Below are 19,574 nucleotides of genomic sequence, written 5' to 3' on the forward strand. Positions count from 1 at the left end.
TTGATACATTGCCTACCCTATCGCCAAGAAGCTACTTTGTGTTTGTCCCCAGCAATCAGCAGTGCAACAACAGGGGAGGAATGCAAAATAAGATATATGTTGTATCCTTAAACAACAGGACACAAGATAATTTTGAGAACACTGATTTATTTCAGCAGCAGAGAGCATAATCTAAAAGCTGATCAAATCAGTTCGTTAGCCAGGGAATTTCCCTGGACTTATCAGCAGCAGGGGCTTAATTATTTCCACTGGTTGTCAGTAATTTCTTGGTTTAAGACACAAATTGTTCCATAAGCTTTGCTTCATACCATTGGCGTTTTCAAAATGATTCCACTGTACTTTTCACCATGGCCGGGATTTTCCATTCCAGAGTCAAAGTGCTCCCGCCAACGGAGAATAGGGACTGCGTCGCACTGACGCTGAGGAGTGACACTGATGTGGCATTCTAAAAGCTTGACTATGTAAAACTTTGCCAAACAGCAAACAGACAGGGCTCAGTGGCCCAGTAGCCAGGGGTCTGTCGGGAAGGTAAGTTTACCTCTTTAAAAACTTACCTTGAAGAGTGACATCACAGCAAAGCACCTGATTGGCTGGAAAGGAAAGTGCTCCAATTAGCAGTAGCTGGGAGAAATTTAACTCTTCGTGTGTTGGTAAGTATTGTGATTGGTAAGTAAAATCCTTTTTCCTTTCACTTATTCATTATTTGATATTATATTTGTAATCAGTTAAGGTAAAGTGTAAAAATGGCAGGAGATCCCAGACCCGTTTTGTGCTCCTCGTGCTCAATCTGGGAGCTCAGGGATGCGGCCGATGCCCCTGACTCCTTCATGTGCGGGAAGTGTATCCAGCTGCAGCTCCTGTTAGACTGCATGACGGCTCTGGAGCTGCGGAAGGACTTACTTTGGAGCATCCGTGATGCTGAGGAGGTCGTCGATGGCACATTCAGTGAGTTGGTCACATCGCAGATTAGGATTGGTGAGGGAGACAGGGAATGGGTGACCAAAAGGCAGAGAAAGAGCAGGAAGGCAGTACAGGTGTCCCCTGCGGTCATCTCCCTCCAAAACAGGTTTACCGTTTTGGATACTGTTGGGAGAGATGACTCACCAGGGGAAGGCAGTAGTAGCCAGGTTCATGGCACCGTGCCTGTAGACAGAAGGGCGGGAAAAAGACTGGCAGGGCTCTAGTCATAGGGGATTCAATTGTAAGGGGAGTAGACAGGCGTTTCTGTGGTCAAAAATGAGACTCCTGAATGGTATGTAGCCTCCCGGGTGCACGGGTCAGCGATTCCCGTACCAGCCTCCCCGGACAGGCGCCGGAATGTGGCGACTAGGGGCTTTTCACAGTAACTTCATTGAAGCCTGCTCGTGACAATAAGCGATTTTCATTTTCATGCCTCAGATCGGCTGCAGGACATACTGAAGTGGGAGGGTGAACAGCCAGTTGTCGTGGTGCATATAGGCACCAACGATATAGGTAAAAAAGAGGATGAGGTCCTACAATTAGAATTTAGGGAGTTAGGAGATAAGTTAAAAAGTAGGACCTCAAAAGGTAGTAATCTCAGGATTGCTACCAGTGCCACGAGACAGTCAGAGTAGATATTCAAGAACAGTCACAATGAATACGTGGCTTGAGAGATGGTGCAGGAAGGAGGGGGTTCAGATTTTTGGGACATTGGATCCAGTTCTAGGGGCGGTGGGACCATTACAAATCGGTTTACACCTGGGCAGGACTGGAACCAGTGTTCTAGGGGGTGCATTTGCTAACACTGTTGGGAGGTTTTAAACTAATGTGGCAGGGATATGGGAACCAGATTAGGAAGTTACAGGTCAGTAAAGAGGCAGCAACTAAAGCCAGTAAGGTACCAGATAATAAACTCAATGTGACTAAGGGGAAGAGTAGACAGGGAAGAGATGATGAACGCAAAGGGACAGGTGGTCTGAGGTGCATTTGTTTTAATGTGAGAAGTCTCGCAGGTAAGGCAGAATGAATTTAGGGCTTGGATTAGTACCTGGGAATATGATGTTATTGGTATTACTGAGACTTGGTTGAGGGAAGGGCAAGTCTGGCAACTAAATATCCCAGGGTATAGATGCTTCAGGAGGGATAGAGAGGGAGGTAAAAGGGGTGGAGGAGTTGCATTAGTGGTCAGAGATGATATCACAGCTGTGATTAAGGAGGGCACGATGGAGGATTCGAGCACTGAGGCAATATGGGTAGAGCTAAGAAATAGGAAGGGTGCAGTAACATTGTTGGGACTTTACTACAGGCCTCCCAAAAGCGAGCGTGAAGTAGAGGTACAAATATGTAGACAGATTATGGAAAAATGTAGGAGCAATAGGGTTGTCATGATGGGAGATTTTAACTTCCCCAACGTTGAATGGGACTCATGTAGTGTTGGATGTGTAGATGGAGCAGAATTTGTAAGGAGCATCCAGGAGGGTTTTTTAGAGCAGTATGTAAATAGTCCAACTCGGGAAGGGGCCATACTGGACCTGGTATTGGGAAATGATCCCGGCCAGGTGATTGACGTTTCAGTCGGTTGTTACTTTAGGAATAGTGATCACAATTCCGTAAGTTTTAGAATACTCATGGACAAAGACGAGAGTGGTCCTAAAGGAAGAGTGCTAAATTGGAGAAAGGCCAAGTATAACAAAATTTGGCAGGAGCTAGGGTATGTGGATAGGGAGCAGCTGTTTAAGGGTGAATCCACATTTGAAATGAAAATGAAATGAAATGAAATGAAAATGAAAATCGGAAAAGTTGATTAGAGTGCAGGACAGACATGTCCCTGTGAAAATGAGGGATAGAAATGGCAAGATTAGGGAACCATGGATGACGGGCGGAATTCTGAGACAAGCTAAGATGAAAAAGGAAGCATACAGAAGATCGAGGCAACTCACAACTGATGAAGCTTTGGAGGAATATCGGGAAAGTAGGACAAATCTCAAATGCGCAATAAAGAGGGCTAAAAGGGGTCATGAAATATCTTTGGCTAAGAGGGTTAAGAAAACCCAAAGCCTTTTATTCATATATAAGGAGCAAGAGGGTAACTAGAGAAAGGATTGGTTCACTCAAAGACAAAAGAGGGAATTTAAGCATGGAGTCAGAGGAAATGGGTGAGATTCTTTTTTTTTTTGGAAATGTTTTTTATTGAGTTTTCATATTTTATATCCAACAAATTACAAATTATTAGAAAAAAAACAAGGCAAAAATTAACATGTATATTTACAGGCAAGCATCTTCATAATAACAACTGTGGCCACCCCCCTTTAACCGGCATACATATTTTACATTCCCCAATATGGCCGAGGAACATGTTTATAGGCATTTGTTTACAATTTGGTTTTGGGCCTTAGCTTGCCATCAGACTGTCGCTTGCGGCTTTGTCCTTCCTTTTTTTTGGAATAATTTTTATTCAAGTTTTCAACAACAAATTTTATCACAACAGAGAAAAACAGTAACCCCTCCCCTTTAGTACAAAAACAATAAATTAACAAGAAAAAGAAATAAGCATAAAACCATGAGAACAAACCCCCATAACGAACCCGTAGCCCTCCCCCCCCCCCCCCCCCCCCCCCGGCTACCTTCCCCCGATTCCCATCCATTTTCACCTGATTCTTGGCCACCCGGCTATTCTTCCTCTTGTTCGTTGGCCACAAACCGGTCCCGGAACAATTGCATGAATGGCTCCCACGTTCTGTGGAAGCCATCATCTGACCCTCGGATGGCGAATTTGATTTTCTCCATTTGGAGAGATTCCGAGAGGTCAGACAGCCAGTCTGCAGCTCTGGGTGGTGCTGCTGACCGCCAGCCAAACAGGATTTTACGGCGGGCGATCAGGGAGGCAAAGGCAAGGGCGTCCGCCTTCCTCGCCAGGAATAGATCTGGCTGGTCTGAAACCCCGAAGACCGCCACTATCGGGCATGGCTCCACCCTCACCCACACCACTTTGGACATAGCCTCGAAGAAGGCTGTCCAGTACTCCACAAGTCTGGGGCAAGACCAGAACATGTGGGCGTGGTTGGCCGGATCTCTTTGGCACCGTTCACATCTGTCCTCCACCTCTGGGAAGAACCTACTCATATGGTTTCTTGTTAAGTGGGCTCTATGTACCACTTTTAGTTGCGTCAGGCTGAGTCTTGCGCACGTGGAGGTGGAGTTGACCCTATGCAGTGCTTCGCTCCAGAGTCCCCACCCTATCTCAATCCCCAGGTCAACCTCCCATTTCTTTCTTGTTGCGTCCAGTACGGTGTCGTCCCTTTCTACCAGTCGGTCATACATGTCGCTACAGTTTCCTTTATCTAGGATACTTGCGTCCAGTAGGTCTTCCAGTAGTGTCTGTCATGGCGGTTGTGGGTATGTCCTTGTCTCCTTTTGTAAGAAGTTTTTTGAGCTGTAGATACCGTAGCTCGTTCCCCCTGGCTAGCCGAAATTTCTCTGTCAGTTCGTCCAGTGTTGTGATCCTGCCCTCCGTGTATAGGTCCCTGACAGTGTATAGGTCAGTGTCCCTCCGTCCTGCCTCCACCTTTTGAAGGTGGCGTCAGTCAGTGCTGGTGTGAACCTATGGTTGTTGCAGATGGAAGCCTTGTCCGACATTTTGGTCAGGCCAAATTGCTGCCACAGTTGGTTCCAGGATTGGAGGGTGGCTGTCACCACTGGGCTGCTGGAGTGTTTTTTGGGTGGGGATGGGAGAGCTGCCGTGGCGAGGGCCCGGAGGGAGGCCCCCATGCAGGAGGCCTCCTCCGCACGCACCCACTCGGCCTCTGGCTCTTGGATCCATCCCCTTACTCGCTCGGCTGTTGCCGCCCAGTGGTAGAATTGTAGGTTTGGGAGGGCTAGCCCCCCGCTGGATTTTGTTTTTTGTAGGACCTTCTTTGGGATCCTAGCATTTTTACCTCCCCCCATACGAAAGCCATGATTAGTTTGTCCAGCACTTTGAAAAAGGCCTTGGGGATGTAGATCGGAATGGATCTAAACAGGAAGAGGAACCTGGGCAGGACGTTCATTTTGATTGTCTGGACTCTCCCCGCGAGGGAGAGTGGGAGTGTGTTCCATCTTTGCAGGTCCTTTTTTACTTCCTCCATCAGACTGGTGAGGTTCCATTTTTGGATCCCTTTCCAGTCATGGGCTATTTAGATTCCCAGGTAGCGGAATTTGTGTCGGGCTTGTTTGAACGGCAGCCCCTTTAGTGCTGCCCCCCCCCCCCTCGCTTGCGGGTGTACTGGGAAGATCTCGCTTTTGCTCATGTTGAGTTTGTAGCCCGAGAAGGCTCCAAACTCTTTCAGGAGCGCAATAATTCCGTCCATGCTGCTCTGTGGGTCCGAGATGTAGAGGAGCAGGTCATCTGCATAGAGTGAGACTCTGTGCTCTCTGCCTCCCCTTCGGATCCCCCTCCAATTTTTTGCTGCCCTGAGCGCGATTGCTAGCGGTTCGATTGCTAGTGCAAACAGCAGCGGGGACAGTGGGCATCCTTGTCTGGTGCCCCTGTGCAGCTGGAAGTATTGGGAGTTGGTATTGTTGGTCCGTACGCTCGCCATGGGAGCGTTGTATAGGAGCTTTACCCAAGCGGTGAACCCTGTTCCAAGCCCGAACCGCTCCAGTACATTTATGAGATATTTCCATTCGACTCTGTCGAAGGCCTTTTCTGCATCCAGGGAGACGATCACCTCTTGTGTTCTCTCCCCGGAGGGGGTCATTATCACGTTCAGCAGGCGCCTGATGTTCGAGGTAAGCTGTCTATCTTTGACGAAGCCCATCTGGTCCTCTGTGACCACCTCAGGTACACAGTCTTCTAGCCTTTTGGCTCAGATTTTGGCCAGTATTTTGGCGTCTGCGTTCAGCAGAGATATGGGTCTGTATGACCCACATTCCGTTGGGTCTTTGTCTTTCTTAGGTATCAGCGAGATTGAGGCCTGTGCTAATGTGGGTGGCAGTGTGCCCCTAGCTAGTGAGTCTGTGAACATCTCCCGCTGGTGCGGGGCCAGCGCTGTCGCGAATTTTTTGTAGAAGTCCGCCGGGAATCCATCCGGTCCCGGCGCCTTCCCCGTCTGAATGGAGCTAATGCTGTCCATGATCTCTCTCAGTGCTAGTGGTGCTTCCAGGTCCCATTTTCTGCCCTCTCCCATGACTGGTATGTCCAGTCCATCAAGGAACCGGTTCATTCCAGCCTTCCCCGTTGGGGGCTCTGAGGTGTACAGCTCTTGGTAGAAGGCCTTGAAGGTTTTGTCAATCCTCTCTGGTTCTGTTTCCAACGTGCCTCTGGTACCCCTGATTTGTGCAATTTCTCTGGTGGCTGCCTGCTTTCTCAGCTGGTGTGCCAACAGGTGGCTGGATTTGTCTCCGTGTCCGTACAGGGTCCCGCGCGCCTGGCGGAGTTGGTGCACTGCTTTCCTGGTGGAGAGCAGGTCAAAGTTCCTTTGTAGTTCTTTCCTCTCCGCCAGGAGCTCTACGGTCGGGACCTCGGAGTATTTACGGTCTACCTCCAGTATGGAGTCGACCAGCTTCTGCCTAGCCACCCTTTCCTCCCTATCTCTTTGCGCTTTGAAGGCAGTGATTTCCCCTCTTAGTACGGCCTTAAGCGCTTCCCAGAACGTGGAGGGTGAGACCTCCCCGTTTTGGTTGTTCTCCGTCTACTCTGCTATGGCCCGCGCTATCCTTTCACTGAAGGCCTTGTCAGCTAGTAAGGCACCGTCCAACCTCCATGTGGGGCGCTGGGCCCTTCCCGTCTCTAGCCGCACGTCCATGTAGCGTGGAGCGTGGTCTGATATCACAATTACGGAGTATTCCGCTTTGTCTATCCCTGGAAGCACCGTTTTCCCCACCACAAAGAAGTCAATTCTGGTGAACACGTTGTGTACTGGGGAGAAGAAGGAGAATTCTTTCATCCCTGGGTTGGCGAACCTCCAGGGGTCCACTGCTCCCATCTGCTCCATAAAGTGACTGAGTTCCCTTGCCATGCTTGAGGTTTTCCCCGTTTTGGGGTTTGATCTGTCCATCTTTGGGTCCTGTACACAGTTGAAGTCTCCCCCATGATTAGTCGATGCGTCGCTATGTCCGGGATTTCTGTCATGGTCTTTTTGATGAAACTCGTGGCGTCCCAGTTGGGCGCGTACACGTTGACTAGAACTACCAGTGCCCCATCCAGGGCCCCGCTGACCATGACATACCGCCCCCCTGGGTCTGTAACCGTCTTTGTCGCCCTAAACATTGTCCTCTTGCCGATCAGGATCGCCACCCCCCCTGGCCCTTGGCCCATAGCAGGAATGGTAGGTTTGTCCCACCCAACCCTTTCTTACCCGCAGTTGGTCCTGCTCCCTCAGGTGCGTCTCTTGGAGGAAGACTATGTCGGCCCTCATATTTCTGAGGTGGGTGAGGACTCTGGATCTCTTCACTGGGTCGTTAAGTCCCCTTACGTTCCAGGTGATTATCCTGGTGGGGGGCTTCTGCCCCCTCGTTCCTGTGGGAGTAACCATACCTATCTGGTGGACACGCCCCTGCCCCCCTTTGTTAGCAGTCCAGGATGGCCGCTGTCACTGCTGTCACTGCTCTCTCCATGCAGTCGGGTCTCTGCGCTCCGGGAGGGGGGGGGGGAGAGGGGGAGGGGGGGGGAGGCTGGCATTGCCTCGCCCCTCCCCTATTTTCCTTGGCCCAGCGCAGGATTGTCTCCCTATCCCGGTACCGGTGCAGTTTAGCTATGACTGCTCTCGGTTGTTCCCCTGCCTTGGGCTTCAGGCGCAGCGACCGATGTGCTCTGCCCATTTCCGGTGGGTTGGGGAAAGCTTTCCTCCCCACTAAGTTGCCCAGCATCTCAGCCACGTATGCTGTGGGGTTTCTACCCTCGATCCCCTCTGGCAGGCCCACTATCCTTACATTTTGCCTTCTCGAGCGGTTTTCCTGGTCATCTACCCTGCCCTTCAGGCTCCCCTGTGTTGCGCCCAGTCTCGCCACTTCCCTCTCCAGGGCCGTGACCCGGTCGCTCATGTCGGTCTCTGCTTTCTCCAGCTCCTTAATGGTCGCCTCCTGGGCTTACAGTTTCTCCCCTTGGGCATCCAATTTCTCCTCCAGTCTGGTCAGAGCCTGCTACACCCCTGACAAAGCCCTGGCCACTGCTGCCCAGGGCCGGCTCAAGGCACCGGCAACTCGGGCAGTCGCCCGGGGCGCCATGTGCTAGGGGGCGCCAGAGACTCGGGTCCCGCGCATGCGCAGTTGGGCCGGTGCCAACCAGCGCATGCGCGGTGGCCGCCCCCCCTCGGTCCGCCCCCCCCCGCTCGGTCCGCTCCCCCCCGCCCCCCCCCCCCTCGGTCCGCTCCCCCCGCCTGCCCCTCGGTCCGCCCCCCCCCCTCGGTCCGCCCCCCCCCCTCGGGTCCCCCCGCCCCCCCTCCCCTCGGCCCCCGCCCCCCTCGGCCCCCGGCCCCCCCCCCCCAAGGGCGCCGAAGTTCAGCTTGCCCGGGGCGCCAGCAACCCTAGGGCCGGCGCTGCTGCTGCCTGCACTGCGGCCTCTATTTCTGCTTTCACCTGTGCCTTGATTACCTGCAGCTGCTCCCTCAGCACCTCGGTAAAGGCTGCCTTCCAATTCCAGCCCCCCTCTGGCCCCAGGGGAGAGGGCACCTGTCTGTCCGGCTCTTTTTGATGCGGCGATACATCCGTTCCGCCACTTCGTGCGCTGATTCGCTCGCCTGATCCTTTTTTTTTTCTTTCTTTCCTCTCACTCACCCAGGATAGAGAGAGAGTGAGGCTTTTGTCCAGAGTCTCTTTGGCCTTGCCTCGTGGTGATCGCTGCCGGTGGGGGGGGCGTTGGGTCGGTCCCCGCTGCTCGGTCCCGGCTGCTCCGTTCGGGCTGCCGCACTTCGCCCCCGTGCCCTCCCGGTGGGGGTGGTTAGGTCGCTGGTAGCTGCTGCCGACTGGGCCCCGCTTCGGTCCTGGCCGCTGCCGCAACGCTCCTGGCCTCCGTTGGGGAGGGGGGGGGTGGACCTGCCGCCGCCGCTGCTGCCGCCGCCGAACCGTTTCTGCTGCCACCGCCGCCGAGGATCCTCCGCTGACAGATTTGTTGCGGGGGGGGGGGGGGTCCCCTTCCCGCTGGCGGAGAGAAAGGCCCCGACTTCGTTACCCCGCGGGAGCCCCTCTCCGTGCGACTGCTCCGCTCGCCGACCGGAAGTCGAAATTTGGGTGAGATTCTTAATGCGTACTTTGCATCGGTATTCACCAAGGAGAGGGACATGACGGATGTTGAGGCTAGGGATGGATTTTTAAGTACTCTAGGTCAAGTCGGCATAAGGAAGGGGGAAGTTTTGGGTATTCTAAAAGGCATTAAGGTGGACAAGTCCCCTGGTCCAGATGGGATCTATCCCAGGTTACTGAGGGAAGCGAGGGACGAAATAGCTGGGGCCTTAACAGATATTTTTGCAGCATCCTTGAGCACGGGTTAGGTCCCGGAGGACTGGAGAATTGCTAATGTTGTCCCTTTGTTTAAGAAGGGTAGCAGGGATAATCCAGGGAATTATAGACCTGTGAGTTTGACATCAGTGGTAGGCAAACTGTTGGAGAAGATACTGAGCGATAGGATCTATTTACATTTGGAAGAAAATAGACTTATCAGTGATAGGCAGCATGGTTTTGTGCCGGGAAGGTTATGTCTTACAAACCTACTAGAATTCTTTGAGGAGGTGACAAAGTTAATTGATGAGGGAAGGGCTGTAGATGTCATACACATGGACTTCAGTAAGGCGTTTGATAAAGTTTCCCATGGCAGTTGATGGAAAAAGTGAAGTCGTATGGGGTTCAGGGTGTACTAGCTAGATGGATAAAGAACTGGCTGGGCAACGGGAGACAGAGAGTAGTGGTGGAAGGGAGTGTCTCAAAATGGAGAAAGGTGACTAGTGGTGTTCCACAGGGATCCGTGCTCGGACCACTGTTGTTTGCGATATACATAAATGATCTGGACGAAGGTACAGGTGGTCTGATTAGCAAGTTTGCAGATGATACTAAGATTGGTGGAGTTGCAGATAGCAAGGAGGACTGTCAGAGAATACAGCAAAATATAGATAGATTGGAGAGTTGGGCAGAGAAATGGCAGATGGAGTTCAATCCAGGCAAATGCGAGGTGATGCATTTTGGAAGATCTAATTCAAGAGCGGATTATACAGTCAATGGAAGAGTCCTGGGGAAAATTGATGTACAGAGAGATCTGGGAGTTCAGATCCATTGTACCCTGAAGGTGGCAATGCAGGTTGATAGAGTGGTCAAGAAGGCATACAGCATGCTTGCCTTCATCGGACGGGGTATTGAGTATAAGAGTCGGCAGGTTATGTTACAGTTGTATAGGACTTTGGTTAGGCCACATTTGGAATATTGCGTGCAGTTCTGGTCGCCACATTACCAGAAGGATGTTGATGCTTTACAGAGGGTGCAGAGGAGGTTCACCAGGATGTTGCCTGGTATGGAGGGTGCTAGCTATGAAGAAAGGTTGAGTAGATTCGGATTGTTTTTGTTGGAAAGACGGAGGTTGAGGGGGGACCTGATTGAGGTCTACAAAATTGTGAGAGGTATGGACAGGGTGGATAGCAACAAGCTTTTTTCAAGAGTGGGGGTGTCAATTACAAGGGGTCACGATTTCAAGGTGAGAGGGGGAAAGTTTAAGGGAGATGTGCGTGGAAAGTTTTTTTACGCAGAGGGTTGTGGGTGCCTGGAATGTTTTGCCAGCGGAGGTGGTAGAGGCGGGCATGATAGCATCATTTAAGATGCATCTGGACAGATATATGAACGGGCGGGGAACAGAGGGAAGTAGATCCTTGGAAAATTAAATCCTTGGAATATAGGCGACAGGTATAGACAAAGGATCTGGATCGGTGCAGGTTGGGAGGGCCGAAGGGCCTGTTCCTGTGCTGTAATTTCTTTTGTTCTTTTTGACAAGTTTCTTTGCAATTACTGGTGTTGGGCCGCCATTTTGAATAGGAGCCCCAAACCCAGCATTCAGACACAGGCCCCACACAATGCAAATGATAGCCCCCCACCCTCTGGCTGACAAGGGGAACACCCCCCAACTTCCAAGGAGGGACAACCTCCCCCCTCCATGGGCAGCACAGTGGTTAACACCGCTGCCTCACAGCTCCAGGGACCCGGGGTCAATTCCGGCCTGCGATGACTGCGTGGAGTTTGCACGTTCTCCCCGTGTCTGCGTGGCTTTCCTCTGGGTGTTCTGGTTTCCTCCAACAGTCCAAAGATGTGCAGGTTAGGTGGATTGGACATGCTAAATTGCCCCTTATTGTCCAAACATCAGCTGTAGTTACTGGGTTATGTGTATGGGTGTGAGCTTAAGTAGGGTGCTCTTTCAGTGGGCCGGTGCAGACTCCTTCTGCATTGTAAATTCTATGATTCTATGATTCTCCCACTGGAATATCAGGTCATCGTCCCCCACACGATGCATCCTTGGGGTTGCCCAGACCAAATCTAGCCCCCTCAGCTGTCCCCAGGCTACCCTTCAGTCCTCACCCCCTGGCATTACCAAGGGTGCACTGCCCCCTGCCACCATGGCAGTGACACCCTAGTCTGGTGCACTGGCCCCCGAGTGGGGTCAAGGGACTTATCCCATTGCTCAAGTGCCACTCTGCTGCTAGAAAGCGGCAGAGGGAGGGTCCATCAAAAGTCTGGGGTGGGCTCAGGCTGTGGGTAAGTGGTTGACCCCGGGGCCCTTCCCAGGTTGAGGGTCCAGTATCCGGTCTGCCCGTTCCAGCTCTCAGCAACCTAAAGATCACTCTTGCCATGGTGATCTCAGGCAACCCTTTGTTCAAAATCATCATCCTGGTCTGACCTGTTTAAACACTGAGGTGACCCAACTCTGAACTGCTCTGCCTGACAGCCGATGAGTAGATCGGACAGTTCATTGAAGATTCAAGTCAGGAAGACTTTCCTTTTCCTCGCGTCTGCCCCCTCAGACATATTCTTCTAAAACTGCTGCTTTTGAACCGTCAGAGCCTTCTTCGAAGGCTCCACAACACTTGCAAAGCCTTGAAATTCCGTCAGATCCTTTGAATTGCTGAGCATTCATTCAATTTTGCAGTGTCGTATCCTTAACTAGCATTTGATTGACAGCTTAATGGTTTAAACACAGTTGATATTAGGTTTGTTTATTTATCTTCTTCTTCACCCCCCTGGTGGCACAGTGGTTAGAGCTGCTGCCACACAGCACCAGGGACCCGGGTTCTATTCCAGCCTTGCAACTAACTGTCTATGTGGAGTTTGCACGTTCTCCCTGTACTTGCGTGGGTTTCCCCTGGAAGCTCGGGTTTCCTTCTCCTTTCCAAAGATATGCAGGTTAGGTGGATTGGCCTTGCTAAATTTTCCCTTAGTGTCATAAAGGTTGGGTGGAGTTAAGGGGATAGGATACGGGCTTGGGCCTAGATAGGGTGCTCTTTTAAATGGTCAGTGCAGACTCAATGGATTGAATGGGTTCCTTCTGCACTGTAGGGAGTGCACGAACTCTATGTACTTCACACTTGAATGCTGGGTTACGGGGATAGGGTAGAGCAGGGGTGGGCAAACTACGGCCCGCGGGCCGCATGCGGCCCACCAAGTCATTAAAAAAAAAAAAAATTTTTTTTTTTAAATTGTTTTTTTTTTTTTAAATTTTTTTTAAGGTTAATGGGGGGGGGGCTGTTGGGTTACTTACTGGTATAGGGTGGATACGTTGACTTGAGTAGGGTGATCATTGCTCGGCACAACATCGAGGGCCGAAGGGCCTGTTCAGTGCTGTACTGTTCTATGTTCTATATGAGGCGCCCAGAATCATAACCGGGTGAAGTAATTATTTTACTTAATATACTATGCGGCCCTTTGTGAATTGTGAATTTCTGAATGTGGCCCTTACACGGAAAAGTTTGCCCACCCCTGGGGTAGAGGTATGGGCTTAAGTAGGATGCTCTTTCTAAGAGCTGGTGCAGACTCAATGGCTATATGGCCTCCTTCTGCACTGTAAATTCAATGATTCTATGCATCTGAAGTACCCTCCATTGATCCTCACCACAATGGTCAGAAACATTGGTAGCTACTGGCCAGTTAAACAATGCTGAGTGCTTTCTGTTGTTAGATAAGAGGAAGTAAAATCATTTTGCTGCTTTTAAGTGGCACAAGCTGTCAATCATAACAAGAATGTTTATAAACATTGTGGATTGAGGGAGGAAATGTGAGGAAATGGAAGGTCTTCCTGACTTGAATCTTCAATGAACTGTCTGATCTACTCATCAGCTGTAAGATCGCCATGTAAGAGTGATCTTCAGGTTACCGAGAGTTGGAAGCATCACACCAGACACGGGGACTCCAATCCCAGGGGAGGGCCCTGGGGTCAAGCCCTTAATCACAGCCTTAGCCCACCCAACACCCAGGAGCCTTGGGGGAACCATTCCTCTGCAACCTGGCAGCAACAGAGGGGCACATGATCAATGGCCTAACACCCTTGACCCCCATCGGGGTCCAGTTCGACAAGACTGCATTTGGCAAAACTGGAGTTCCACTGTGGAGGACTGGAGCATAACGGGGCGGGGTGTATGTGGAAATTCGGGATTCCAAATTGTTAATTACATTCATATCAATGCAAAGGAGTTGGGCGGGATTCTCCGTCCTGGCGTCTGGAAAAACGCCACTTGCAGCAGGATTCTCTGTCCCGGCAGCTGGCCAATGGATTTTCCCGTTGTGGGCACCTCACGCCGCTGGCGTGTGTGCTCTGCCGGTGAAAGGGAGGATTTCCGCAGGCAGAAAATCCAGCCATTGTTTGTATGTCCCCGCTAACGTGGGCTGGGGACAGGGCTGATGCGGGATTCTCCGCCAGATCAGGATTCCTGATTTTGACAGCGGGAAACGGAGACTTCTGGCCCATGTGTGTTCTGTTCAACTGCTGTGATCATTCATAATCAAAATTGTTTCTTATCCAGCATTAAGGCATTTCAGCATGGATATCTTCAACAGTGAAGCACTTTGATGGAATAGAGTTGTCACTCAGGGCGGGATGTCGGTACATGTGGCAGGTGAGACATTTATTCAGCATCATCACCAATGTGAAGACCCTCAGTAGTTCTAAGCTCCTAAATTTGCATTTGAAAGGTGACAGGTGATAACAATGCTTAACAACTCTCTCTGAAATGCCAAACTGATTGTCTGACAACAATGGTTAAGGACCAACATTCCAGGGACAAGAAAAAATAACCCATGTTTCCCTATAATTAAGGGCCTGCAAACAAAATCATTTCCCTAGAAATCCATGTTTTATAAATAATATAATCCTGTGGTGCAAATCATTGATTCAGGAGAAAAACTGCATTCTTCTGCTTTTTATTAAAGGATGGAATTCCATCCCCAATTTTGTATTGATCTGATTTTCAACAGATTATGTTATAACACAAGGTTTCAAATGAAGAACGTATGAAGATACTTGACACCTCAATGATCTGGTTAAATGTTTCCTGAATGGCTAGAAGACACCGACATTAATTACAATGCCAATTAGGGTAACATCCTAGAGACTATAAGCATTATTTTCTTCAAGCAGAAGTGGAAAAAAAAGAGACCACATTATTCATTTCATTCATAGAGAGTTAGAAGTGAAAACAGCTGGCATAAATAAAGCATCAGAAATGCTCAGCCTTGGAAGGGTTCCAAAGAAAAGTGTGGACTGAAAAAATAACGTGGATTCAGGTCATTTTCAGTCAACTTCTCGGTTGAAGTCAAATCTGCCATAATTACTTCAAGAAAGAATCCTGGATGTCATGTTTGGAGAATGCAGAGAACACCAGAGAACAGCATGTGGCACAGTGGTTAGCACTGGGACAACGGCGCTGAGGACCCGTGTTCGAATCCCGGCCCTGGTTCACTGTCCATGTGGCGTTTGCACATTCTCCCCATGTCTGCATAGGTTTCACCCCCACAACCGAAAAGATGTTCAGGTTAGGTGGATTGGCCATATCTTTTTATTAAAACAGTAAAAACTATATACAAGGCCAAACAGTACAAACACTCATTTTGAGTTGGAGGAACAGGGTACCCTCCCCTCAGTACCAATGGACAGGGAGGGGAGGTGGATACTCTGATTATTAAAACAGTTCACAACACGTTTCTACAAAAAACAAATGGTACAAGCGCTAAACTTTGCGCTGGAGAGACCAGACACCCTCACCTCTGTACCAACGGAAGGGAAAGGAAGGGGGGGGGGGGGTGGGGACAGAGGGGAAAGGAGGGTGGTGGGGAGGGAGGGAGTCAGTGTGTTGATGGAAGGCGGTTCCAATAAATGAAATGAAAATGAAAATTGCTTATTGTCACAAGTAGGCTTCAATTAAGTTACTGTTAAAAGCCCCTAGTCGCCACATTCCGGCGCCTGTCCGGGGAGGCTGGTACGGGAATCAAACCCTGCTGTTGGCCTGCTTGGTCTGCTTTAAAAGCCAGTGATTTAGCCCAGTGAGCTAAACCAGCGGCAGCTGCTTGAATTTCCTCACTGTCCCTCGCCTCTTTTCTTTCGGGGACTGGGCGTGACATCTATGGAAAAGAACCTGGATTGACGCCGTTTGCGGGGGAGAAGGTAACATGCCGGGGAGACTTCTATCTCTGGAGTCCCTCCAGGCTGACTCCTTGTCCCTTAATGCTTCTCTGCAGAATTTGTGGCTGGGACAGAGCACCCTCTGGTTCGAGGTCGCGCACCTCACTACTGTCACCCAGTGAGGCCCGCGCAAAGGTGTCGCTGGGCCCAGCATCCGATGATGAAATGTCACTGGGCTGAGGGTGTTGCTGGGTGATGGTGGAGTGAGGTGTAACGGCTGCACCCAGGTCAGTAGCCAGGGGCACTGGGCCAGTCAGGGTCAGAGGGTCAGAAGGATCCAAACCTGATCGCTGTCGAATTGCCCTGTTGGTCTTCCTCTCGGCCTTCCAGCCACGCATCTGTCCCCTCACCTCCATGCCAGTGGAAATAGAGGGGGCAGCGGCATCATTAGCGGCAGTGTTAGAGGTGGGGCAATTTTTTCTAAAATGCTCCATCTATTTTCAGGCGTGGCACCGCACGCCACCTGTGGACCAGAAGATGCGATAGGTTTTGTCCCCAAAATGGATCTCAAAAGTCCCTTCCAGGACCTCCTCCCGGGCCAGGCAAACAAAGACCTGCCGCCGGAATGAGAAAATCTGCTTGTGGGTGGGATCTTTGAGGCCGAGTGGGAACGGTATCACCCCTGACCATACCTGCCCCAGTTGATGGAGGTGGGTGACGAGGAGCTCCGTGGGAATAAAAGGCGGGATATTAGAGAGGATAACTCTCAGCAGTGGCTTCCAGTGGGTCCACCGCCAGGTAGATCCTGCCCACCGTGAACCCTTTTTCCAGGGCGAGGTGGACCGCCTGCTCAGCTCTCAAAAAGACAGCTTTGCCATACACCTTCGAGGCTGCAGCTACGGCCGAAGAGCCAACAACCTCGGCCATATCAGAGACGCCAGGCCTTGATTGACATGGTGGGGTGGGCGTAGCACTTCACTCCAAGTTTTTGGGTCATGAGGTGAAACGGTGAGCTAACCCCATGAACAGTGGTGAGGGTGGATGCCACCACTCCCGCATAGGTGACTGTAAAGGGCCCCACCACCGGCGTAGGCGGCGTTGTTGCCATCCCGGTCAGCGGTAGATGATAGGGAAGGGAGAGAGTAACTGAAGGGGGGGGGGGGTGGAAGGCACAGGAGGACCGACCGCGGTGTGCCCAGAGTACAAGGGAGGAAAGGGGAGGGAGGAGCAGGAAGTTAATACACAAAAGGACAGGTGGGTGCTGAGGAAAGTCTTGCGGGCTGATCCCCGATCCAGCAGCGGGTGGGTGGCAGACAGGGTCTTCAGCCTAGCAAGGGCCCAGCAAGGGCCCAGCAAAACAGTGCACAGATATTATCCCATCTCGGCGTTATCGGCAGATGAAAACAAGATAAAGTCTAGTTGCACCAACCTTCTTCTCCTCTTCGTCCTCTTCCAAGTGTTGCAGCCCTGTTTGCTGGGAGGCCTCAGGCCCTAGGGCTCGGTAGATGAAACAGGCAGCAAACTGCAAACAGTCCCAACTCCAAGGGTCCCGAAGATGGAACAGGCAGCAAACAGTCCCGGCCCCTCCTCTCTTTCTGCTGCAGGCTCTGGAAATGCAGGGAGGCAGGCAGGCAGTGTTTCAATCCAGTCCCAGGCTGGAACTCTATCCACTCCAGGCTAGGCCAAATCTTCACCTGTGAAAACTGCTTTGCCTCTCTTGCAGCCCCCTGTAACATCCAGTGAGCTTCAGATAAACCAGGCAGCAGCAAATGTCATCCTCCCTCTCTCCTTTCTCCTTCATCCAGGCAATTCAGCAACCACCAGCTCTGGACTCAGCAGCAAACAGAGCAACAGAGAAAGCAGCTGCAGCCACTCAAGGTGGATTGGCCATATCTTTTTATTAAAACAGTAAAAAATAAATATAAGGCCAAACGGTACACCCGCAGGCCCACCGGCGACCATCACCACCACCCCCACCCTTCCACCGTCCACCCCATCCACCAACTCAACTACTGGGCGAAGAAGAAGACAACACGCTCCCGGACGCGCAGGTCTCGACACCAGTGCACGCACCACAGCCGCGACTGAGGCGATCACGGAAGGTAAACTGTTACTGTCCTAAATGTATTGTGGTAAACCACTGCCTGATGGCTCCGCCTGCGGCTCCTCCCCTCGGGCTTGGTATAAAGGTGGCTGACCTCCTGTACGCTGGCCACCGCTACCTCCGCCCGGCCCACCCACCACCTTCTGAAGCTCCCCTCCATCACACTTGACCAGTCTCGACCTCATCATCTCAGAAATTCATGATGACCGTCCGGATCAACAGGCACAAGATGGCCTGCCTCTTCGACTCCGGGAGCACAGACAGCTTTATCCACCCAGATACTGTGAGGCGCTGCTCCCTCCCAATTTTTCCCGCGACCTAGAAAATCTCCCTGGCTTCTGGATCACATTCCGTAGAAATCTGGGGTACTGTGTCGTAACCCTTTCTGTACAGGGCGTAGAGTACGCTAACTTTAAGCTCTACTTCTCCCCCATCTCTGCGCTGCCCTATTACTGGGGCTCGACTTTCAGTGCCACCTCCAAAGCCTCACCTTAAAGTTTGGTGGACCCCTGTCCCCTGTCCCCCCCCCCCCCCCTCACCATCTGTAGCCTCGCGACCCTTAATGTCGCCCCACCCTCGCTCTTCGCTAACCTCACCCCGGACTGTAAGCCCGTCGCCACAAGGAGCAGGCAATACAGTGCCCGGGACAGGGCCTTTATCAGGTCAGAGGTCCAGCGACTCCTAAGAGAGGGGATCATTGAGGCCAGCACCAGCCCCTGGAAAGCCCAAGTGGTGGTCATCAAGCCTGGGGAGAAGCACTGGCTGATCATCGACTACAGTCAGATGATCAACCGGTACACACAGCTCAATGTGTACTCCCTCCCCCACTCCCTAACCTCCAACATTTCCTCCACACTGCTAAGCTTCTCACATACAATAAGGAGAAATGCGTTTTTCGCACAACCCGCCTAGCCATCCTTGGCTCCGTTGTGGAAAACGGAGTCCAAGGGCCCGACCCCAATCGTATGCACCCCCTCCTGGAACTTCCCCTCCCCCAATGCCCCAAGGCACTGAAAAGATGACTGGGGTTCTTCTCTTATTATGCCCAGTGGGTCCCCAATTATGCGGACAAGGCCTGTCCACTCATTATATCTACCACTTTTCCCCTCACGGCTGTAGCCTGCCTGACTGTCAACCGCATCAAGACAGATATTGCCAAAGCCGCGATACACGCTGGGACGAGTCCATTTTGTTCCAGGTGGAGAGCGATGCATCTGACTTTGCCCTGGCACTCCTCCGTCAAAAAGGAAGCCCAAGCCATTGTGGAAGCGGTATGACATTGACGGCATTACCTGGTTGGCAGGCGATTCACTCTCCTCACTGACCAATGGTCGGTTGCCTTCACGTTTAATAATACACAGCAGGGCAAGATCAAGAACAACAAGATTCTGCGGTGGAAGATCGAACTCTCCACCTACAACTACGATATCTTGTACCGACCTGGGAAGCTCAATGAGCCCCAGATGCCCTATCCCGCGGTACATGTGCCAGCGCAAGTACAAGCGACTTCGGGCCCTCCAAAATGACCTCTGTCACCCGTTTTTTGCATTTTATCAAGGCTCGCAACCTGCCTTACTCCATCGAGGAGGTCAGGACCATGACGAGGGACTGCCAGGTCTGTGCGGAGTACAAACCACACTTCTATCGGCCTGACAGAGCACACCTGGTAAAGGCCTCCCACCCCTTTGAGCCCTCAGCATCGACTTCAAAGGGCCCATTCCCTCCACTGACCATAACGTGTACTTCCTCAATGTTGTTGACGAGTACTCACAATTCCCCTTTGCCATCCCATGCCCTGACATGACCTCTGCCACCGTCATCAAGGCCCTGCACAGTCTCTTCACCTTGTTCAATTTCCCCACCTAGATCCATCACGATCGGGGTTCCTCCTTCGTGAGCGATGAGTTGCGTCAGTTCCTGCTTAGCAAGGGCATCGCCTCAAATAAGACAACC

At 51.5% G+C, this 19,574-nt stretch overlaps 1 long non-coding RNA gene across 1 annotated transcript; it reads left to right on the forward strand.

Moving 5' to 3' along the window:
* Positions 1–630: 630 nt before the first annotated feature.
* Positions 631–17,408, forward strand: LOC119966818. Its single transcript, XR_005460844.1, has 3 exons — positions 631–650; positions 13,923–14,015; positions 17,323–17,408. It is a non-coding gene; the product is annotated as an uncharacterized LOC119966818 (long non-coding RNA).
* Positions 17,409–19,574: the final 2,166 nt, after the last annotated feature.

Source organism: Scyliorhinus canicula, chromosome 6, assembly GCF_902713615.1.
Source record: "Scyliorhinus canicula chromosome 6, sScyCan1.1, whole genome shotgun sequence".
Taxonomy (NCBI): domain Eukaryota; kingdom Metazoa; phylum Chordata; class Chondrichthyes; order Carcharhiniformes; family Scyliorhinidae; genus Scyliorhinus; species Scyliorhinus canicula.